The 9,470-nt window shown below is 25.5% G+C and overlaps 1 long non-coding RNA gene across 2 annotated transcripts; it reads left to right on the forward strand.

Annotated features, from left to right (window-relative positions):
* The first annotated feature begins 4,891 nt into the window (after positions 1–4,891).
* Positions 4,892–7,584, forward strand: LOC106794879 (uncharacterized). Of its 2 annotated transcripts, none has more exons than XR_001382929.3 (3): positions 4,892–5,346; positions 6,008–6,298; positions 7,352–7,584. It is a non-coding gene; the product is annotated as an uncharacterized lncRNA (long non-coding RNA). The 2 variants fall into 2 exon arrangements; XR_005886597.1 differs by having other exon boundaries at positions 4,910–5,346; positions 6,011–6,298.
* The last annotated feature ends 1,886 nt before the right edge of the window (positions 7,585–9,470 follow it).

The following is a 9,470-nucleotide window of genomic DNA, read 5'->3' on the forward strand; positions in this document are numbered from 1 at the left end:
TGCCCATTATAAATTATAAATTGAATCTGAAGCTATATTTTTGGTTTGGATATTATAATAAGGACCGAGGGAGTAACTATGCACCCGAAAAAAGAAAAATTAAAGGTTTAATTATATAATTAGTCCTTGTTATAATTAAAAATTTAATTGAGTTTTTAATTATAACAAGGACTAATTATATATCCACCAATTATTTAAAACACTTCAATTAGATTCTTAAATTAGTTAAAAGTTTAATTAGGTTAAACTTTTTAATTAAAACACTTCAGTTAGATTCTTAAATTATTTAAAAGTTTAATTAGGTTAAACTTTTTAATAATTAAGAGACTTAATTAAAATATTGAATTTTTTTAAATAATTAAAGGACTTGATTGATTTTTTTAACCACCATAGCCAATTGAAATTTTTAAATAATTAAATAATCTTATTAAAATTTTTAATAATTAAAGGAGGCAGAAGTTCAAATTATAATTAAGCCAAAATTAAAACGTCTATTTGTTGGGTTTCTTGCCAGAATCATTTTACATTTAATAGCCCGTTTAACTTGGATTCAGTCCTAGAGTTTTAGGAACTTGTACCAAGTTACTCGTACTAACAAGTAACAACACCTTTAATTGTTGTTTGCTTACCAAAATCATTTTACATTAATTTTCACGTTTAATTTCGATTCAGTTATATCCAAGTTATAAAACGCTTTTGTTTGTTGGGTTTCTTACCAAAATTATTTTACATTTAATTGCTAGTTTTGATTTCAAATATATTTTAAACTAAAAGTATCTTTAAGAAATTACCCTTAATACGAAACAAGAATTATGAAAACTATGTGGTAACATTTGATATTAGAAAGTGATAAAAAAAATCTTTAGTAAAAGACAATTATATAAAAGAATATTCTTGAACACATTGTTAAAGTGCAATTGTGAATATGAATTTTGTATTTGGTAGAAATAATTAAGTTGAACAATAAATAAGTGAAAAAAATTCTATAAACTTAGTGTCTTAAGGTTTTAGATTGAATATGCAGTTAAGTTCACTTATTTGTGTATTTGGAGTTTGTTAGTGAAAATTTCTAAGGTATTTTGTTCTCCTCAATTTTCCAAGCAGATGTTTTAGAGTTAATAGTCTAACTTAGTGGTCAACTCAAATGAGTATAATGAAATGGCGATGAATCCAGTGACGGATCCAAGACCCTAAGACAGTGGGTGCAAATTATAAAAAAAATAAAATCAGTGAATTCAATTATATAAATATAAATAAAATAAAATATAAAAATATAAAATTTTATTTACAAATTTAGTGAATTTTAAAAAATGAGGGGGTGCAAGTGCACACCCTCATACCAATGTAGGTCCGCCACTCATGAAGATTTCTTATATCAAAAGTCTTTTGTGGTGGTAGATTCATATATGGAGATTGAAAAACTTCTTGGTAATGTGGAGGTCAATGTGTGCCGTTTATGTGAGTTAATAACATTGCAAGTACCTAGAGCATGTTAACAACACTGGATAAGTTATAAGGGCTTAACACCAATGCAACCTAATGGTTGTGTTGTTGATGCAAATATTTAGAGCAAATTGATTAGTCATGGCTAAACTCTATGGGTAACCATTGAAAACTCATGAATAAGAAAAAAAAAAACTTCCACTTAAGGAAAAACATATCATATGGAAGAAGCTTATATTTGAGGGAGGGATTGTTAGAATGCAAGTATGAATATGAAGTTCCATACTGAGTAGAAATAAACAAGTTAAGTAATATAGAAGTGAAAAAAACTCACAAACCTAATATCTTAAGGTTTTTGGTTGAATATAATGTCAAATTTTCTCATGTGGTATGTTTTTGGCTCATTAGTGAAGATCTTTTTGTGCTTTACTCATTCTGTTTTCCATCACAAATTAATTAGTAAATAAGTGAAAACAAATTTTTCTTGTAATAATTAATTATTAGAAAGATTGAAAAACTAAATTTTGTATATAATAATAATAATAATAAATCATTTTATTTGAATAATAATAATAATAATAAATTTAATTTAACAATTAAAATACTAAATAATATATATAAGAAATAAAAATGAAATTTACATAAATTTAATCACAATCTTATTAAATATTTCAATTATACTTTTGGTTTGATTATCATGAGAATTTTTGGGTTTGTGATAAATTGAAAACTATTAAATTTTCCAAATTATGAAAAAATAAACTGTTATAATAATAAATTCAATAAATATTACACTAACTACCTGTGAGGTTTTGTTAAATTATACAAATACTCTACTCTTTTCACATTTACAATAACTTCCCTTACATGGAGCATGATTGTAATATTTTTCAAATAATTAATCAGGATTAGTGTAATGTATAATAGAATGTCAATGTTTAGTAAAAAAGAGAGAGAGAGAGAGTATCAATGTACATTTTTTTAAAATTAAGGAGGATTAGTGTAATATTTTTCAAATAATTAATCAGGATTAGTGTAGTGTATAATAGAATGTCAATGTTTAGTAAAAAAAAAAAAAGAAGAGAGAGAATCAATATACATTTTTTTTAAATTAAGGAGGATTAGGGTAGGAACAAATAAAATATATATATATAATTTCACAAAACCTTAAGAATAATCAGTGGACTTTACTCTAATAAATTTGAATTCACTCTCAATGACTATATCTAGTTATTTTTGTAACCTTAAGTTTTGGAGAATACTTGAACAACTTTCTTAAACTTTATTTCATATCCTGTAAAAAATAAAAATAAAAACCTTTCATATTCTGTCAAAAACAATTCTTTCATATTTTTAAAATATTTTAATAAATTTTATTCTTATAACCTTCTCTCTATTTTCATTTTCTTTATATTTCTTTCTTCTTTTTTTTATCACATCTATTATTATGTCTCACTTTTTTTTTTCTCTTCGTATCTTTCTTATGGTTCAAGAGTCAAGATGATCACACCTCCCAAAAAATATACAACCATCATTTTTGATAACTTAATGTTTTTCTATTTTTACTAAATGAATCTTAATAAAAAAGAAATAAAAAAAAATATTATTTCATTATTTGAAGTTGAAAATATTTTTCTTATTATTTTTAGGTTAAAAATTAATTTTTTTTAACAAAATTTGAGTGTCATTTATACTTTTACAACTCTAAACATGATATCTAAACATAATACAGATTTTTTGTATATAATTGAATTGCTACCATGGATTTTAAAAATTAAATCTCTTCTTTGTTTTGAACGTCATAATCTTGTATCTTTTTTTGCGTTATATAATTTTATTTTTTATGATGTGGTTAATTATTTAATTTTAATTTTTTTAGTTGTTCATTAAATTTAAAATATTAATTTTAAAATTATAATTTGATTTAATTTTTAGATTTTACCTCCTCAAAGGAAATGCCATTAGCTTTGACCCTATCGTTTATTATCTATAAAATATCATTATTTCAAATTAAAATTTACATATATTTTTCTTTAATACTAACTTTTAGTTTTAATTCTTTTATAATTTGAGTTTTGATCTATATTTTTTTATCTTTCTAAAAAAGGAAACACTTTATGTCAGTTATTATAAATTAATACATAAATATAACACATCAAAGATAGTGACATTTTTTGAATAAATATGACATATAAAATAGACAATAATTTCAATTCATTTGTAAAAAGTACCACAAAATAATATAAAAAATTAGTGTACAACTATATAGACATTTTTCATTTTTTTGGGTCTCTTCTAGCCTTGGATCCCAGGGCATTATCATTGAGACTAGGGTGAAGATAGTATTGTAGGAAAAGAGATCCATTAAAATATATTAATAGTCAAGCAAAATCTTGGATAAAAATTAATCATATACAAAATCAATAAATATTTTAAACCTATAATATAATTGTAAAATACAAATAAATATTTATGTTATATAACACATGATATTTGTAAAAAAAAAAAAACATGATACAATAATAAAATACCACCTTAGTTGTTATAAAGAGTTAATAACTATACACATGTAAAATAATTTTATGCTATATTATAATTAAATAATAATATAAAATTATTCCCTTTAAAAAAAATAGAAAATTATTATTGTGATTAAATAACAATATAAATTTATTTTAATCTATTATTGTAATTGTTTAAGCCAATAAAGATTATTCCAATTGATAAATAACAAATTCATATTCTACCAAAATATGAATTCGATTTTTTAATCGATGTGATAATTCTTTTATAAGTAATATAAATATAATTATATAAGGATTTATAGACATGGCAACGGGACCCACCCACCCGAACCCACTCCAATTTTGATGAAAAAAATCGAGTTGACTATCCTTTATATATATATATATATATATATATATATATATATATATATATATATATATATATATATATATATATATATATATATATATATATATGTATTGTTGTCTAAAATTGTATATATACTATGATTGTTGTTTATATATAAATATTTATAGAATATTTTATATGTATTTCGGGGATGAGAGTGGGGTGGGGGGGAAAATTTCTAGCCCCGTCAGTTTTTGGAGGCGGGGGCAGGATAAGCAAAAGTTGCCCCCGACCACCCCCGTTGTCATGCTTAAGGATTTTTATAAGCATACTCTCATTGAAATATGAAGTAAACTCCTAATCCTAATGAACTCACAAGACCTAATTACCTAAATTTTTTATTAGAATTTTTTAAAAGTGTGATACATTATAAAAGTGTGAGAGGTCGTGTGAGAAACACCAAGCTAGTCTAATCTTTAGTAATAAAACAATGACCACTGATCACACGTGTCGACTTCTCGATTTTTCAGCAATAAAATAATCAACCTTCAATTGGGTTACATACTTTAGCTCTGCTTCTCCTTTTCTTCCACCCAAGAGGCCTCTTCCTCTTCCTCTTGCGATTAGCTTTTTTAAATTTCAAATTTCAAATTCCTACTAGACAGCCTTTCCTTTAACCAAGTGCTTACTCTTTCTTCTAGGCCTCTTCCTCTTTCTTCTTTCTTATCTTTCCTTTAAACAAAATCTACTTGTACCACCTACTCCGTTCAAAGTTATTTTTGAGCTGTATCGGCTGCTCCGTTCCGAGCTCCATCACCGTCAACTTCTTGCCGCTCCAGTCCTTCTGTCGTAGATCCTTCCTCATTCGCTTCGGTCTTGAAATTTAATGTCTTTGACTAGCCATCAAGTATAGCAAGAAAGAGACAAAGCGATTATTTTCTCAGAAAAAATGGGATCCAAATGTGTGAAACACTTTTCATATCTTTTAACAAAGCGATTATGAGAATTTTCATTCGATGCTCCAACTACGGCAAATGTTGTCCTAAGGTTCGTTCTTATTTCACTTTCTTAAATGTTCAATTTTTTTTGCAGCAATTCAATTAAAGTTTTTTGTGATTTTTTAAAAATAAATAAATAAATAACAGGACAAGTCTGCAGTAAGAGATGTTTAGGAGGCTTGTGTCTATGAATGTAATTTTTAGGAGGTTTAATTATTAATAGTATCTAATTTTTTTTATGTTTCATATTGGACCATCTACTGGAATTATTTATTTATTTATTTATTTACAATGGATCTATGTTGTTTCTGCTCCTACAATGACTGAGACATGTTTCTCTTCTCTTTCTTGCTTATTGTCATATAAAAAATAGAAATAGGAAAATACTTGAAATGCAAAAAATATTGGTTCATTGCTTATCATTTTCTATTTTGTTCATTGTTCCTTGACAATGCTCACTATTGGTAATATCTTTTCTTTGTTATTAATAAATATATGAATGGTAACCTTTGTGCTATTAGTTATTCATATTTCCTAAAATTTAATGTCTTTGATTGGCCATCAAGTATAGCATTGTGTGGGTCTAAAGCTTAGAAGCTAAAGTATTTGCTTTCTTCTTTGGCTCAAATGAAAACTATAGCATGATGGGTAAATTACATTCCTTGGTTTTGAATGATTTGAAAACTATAGTATTTTATTTTTATTTTTAGTAGGCTTTGACTGAACCTGACTATGGAAGTGATGCTAGTGCTTTGAAGACCACAACAACAAAGGTCCAATGCCTTATGCATCTTATTTACCAGTTGTATTTGACTCAGTCTTTTTAATCAGAAATATTCCATTATGTCAATTGTTCCAATTTTCAATAATGTATTCCTTCTTTGCATTGAAATGGGAGGTGGTTGGATCCTTGATGGCCAAAAGAGATGGATATGAAATAATACGTTTGCCGACTTGTTGGTTATCTTTGTTAGGAATACAACAACAAATCAAATAAATGGGTAAGCCATAGTTGTACTTACTCCTATTATTGTTCAATACTTGTATCTAAGATGCCTATAAATGAACTATTAGTATTCCATCTTATGGTATGAAAATCTGAAGCCCCAAGATGATAATGATGATAATAACAATAATAATAATGCAATGAAATGGTTGTAACTTCTTTTACTGAAACCAAAAAGGTATGGTGTTGAACACAAGAAAATTTATGGTGAACAATATATCTATCACGTTGAACCTAAGGATAAACTAAGCATTAAAAGCTTATGCTCTTATTGTACCTGTTTCTTTCTTTCATTTTGAATCATCTCAAGTTTCATCTTCGGAGCATAAATAGGGACAATTGTTTTTCAATAAATCAATTCAGGAAATGTCAACTACAGGTAGATTATTCTTACTTTTACATTCTACATTGAATAAACAACATCTGTGAATTATAAACCTTATCTAATAGGTTTGAGAAAGCTTATGGATGATATGAAAACTTATAATCCCACCGATAGTGTTTCTTTTACTTATCTTTTATCAGTTAGTTCAGTTACATTACTCGATGAAAAAAGAATGTTTAGTTTTTAACTTATTGCTTGAAAGCTCTTTTATAGACAAGTCTTTTCTTATCACATGGTACAATGAACTATAAGTGATTATTTAGTTCATATCTTTTAAAAAACATTCATAATTTTTAACTTTGCTTGAAAGCTCTTTTATATCTATATTTGTTCTTGCTATTATGGACAAATGTCTTACTTTTAATTCTAGAGGTAAACATAAAATATCTTATTTAAGGTTTTCTTTCTTTCTATTCCAACTATGACGTGATACTAACAGAGAACCTGCTGTCAAAATTTTCACTCTAAGTTCTGTGATGTCAGGTTGCATAATTGGATTTATGTATACTATTTAGCATAAGTATAACATCAACACTATCATCTTTATCTTTTTATGCAAATATAAAAAGAAGAGTATATTAGATTTTTTTTTACCCATGATGAATAATAGAAACTTTATATTTTTAATAAAAAAATACCAACTATCCTCATTAATTTCCCTAGGTTGTTGTCCAGAAGACAGTTATGGCGCCAAGCATGAAGACATAATCCTTTATGGACAATCTGTTGGTAATGACCCAAGTTTGGATCTTGCATCTAGGTTGCCTCAATTAAGAGCTATTATTCTGCACTGCCCTATATTTTTTGGCTAAGGGTCATGTATCCAATAAATACTTTAATTTGTTCTCATGTTTTTATTAAATCATTTATCATATGACATTAATGCTTCAAATTAGTCTTGCAATTGTTCTTCAATATATTTATCATGAATGCATTTCAATATGTTAGCAGTTTTAGATTTTTACTTCATAGTTTAGTCTTTTGTAAATAATATACTAACATCATATCTAACAACAATAACCTCAATAAAATTAAATATATATTTCATTGTTTATAAAATTTTAAAACATGAATATCATTGAAACTAAATAAACAATGTTATTTTATAAAATATATTATATATTTCAAACATATTAGTTTTGATTCTCATTAGATAAGTTCTACACAGCTACAATTATACTATGTAAGTATCTATTAACTATTATGGTTATTAATATTTATTTTCTCTCTTCTATATTTCAATCATATTAATTTGATTCTCATTAAATAAGTTCTACACATAAATAGTTATGTTATGTAAGTATGTATAGTAACTACTATTGTTATTAATATTCATTTTCTTTCTTCTATATTTGTTTATTATCATAGAGAATTAGGGAGAGAGATGGAGATGATGTTATGGAATAAGTATAAGAAATAGCATATAACCAGGTAGTGTTCCAATGTCATGCTTATCTTAATCATCATTTATACATTTTTTTAAAAAATAATTATATATAAACATAAGATTAAATACTTTTTTATTTTTTGGGTTTAATTTTATTTTCTAAATTTTAAAACAATACTTTGATTTGTTCTCATATTTTTATTAAATCATTTATCATATAACATTGTTGTGATACTTCAAGTTAATCTTATAATTATTCTTCAATATATTTATTATAAATATATTTTATTATGTTAACAGTTCCAAATTTTTACTTTATAATTTTATTTTTTGTAAATAATAGATTAACAACATATCTAATAACAATAACCTTAATAAAATTAAATATAAATTTGATTGTTTATAAAATTTTAAAATATAAATAACCATTATACTTTATAAAATATATTATTTCAATTATATTAATTTACTGTTTACCCGTGCATCACGCGAGTACTAAAGTAGTTGTTATAAAAAGTGAGAGGCCGTGTGTGGGGTTGGAGAATCCTAAACAAAGACGAGGTCCAGACCTATGCAACAGAAACACTTACATTATTAACAACAATGCAACATGAACGCACTGTTCAGAAGAAGAGACAGACATAACATTTATAAAATGTTCTTTCCCCTTTCTCTCTCATCCTCCGTTGGGTCTTCTTGTCCATTCTTTCGGACGACACATAATAAATAAACAATAAAATATAAATATCTCTTTATTATTTACTTCCATTATTATTTTTATAATACAAATTAGTCTCCCATGACATAATAAATTAATACTCCCACTCAAATTCCTATAAAATAAATGTCCATATTTAATCGGCCTTTTTAGCCCCTTGAAGTCAGAAATAAAATGTCCACACTAAAAATAAAAGAAGAAAATATCAATTAGAGTCTAGGTGCCTACCCATCATTTTTCCTCTAACAATAATACTTTTTTAGGTGACCTATTATATTTTTTTTTAGTGAAAGTTAAACACTAATCTTTTAAGATATTAAAATTTATTTAAAAAATTAATATTTCTTAACTTAGATTTCTGCATACATCAAGATCAAACACATATCCATTACATGCTTAAAAAGTATTCCCATAATCAAAGTGTATTTATCTCTCCTAATAAAATATTTTCCATAAACACGACCACCATATCAATTTATGCTAATATGTTTATGAAAACCAACACGAGTCAACTCTCCCGGAACTTGTGTGTACGTAACACAATGTTTGTCCAGTAGTAACAGTAATATAATAATAATAATAATAATAATTATTAAACAATATCAACGTGTATTTATTTCCTTATACACATTGTATGGTATTATATATATATTGTATATACGATATATATGTAACAT

This window comes from Glycine max, chromosome 10, assembly GCF_000004515.6.
Source record: "Glycine max cultivar Williams 82 chromosome 10, Glycine_max_v4.0, whole genome shotgun sequence".
NCBI classification, from domain to species: domain Eukaryota; kingdom Viridiplantae; phylum Streptophyta; class Magnoliopsida; order Fabales; family Fabaceae; genus Glycine; species Glycine max.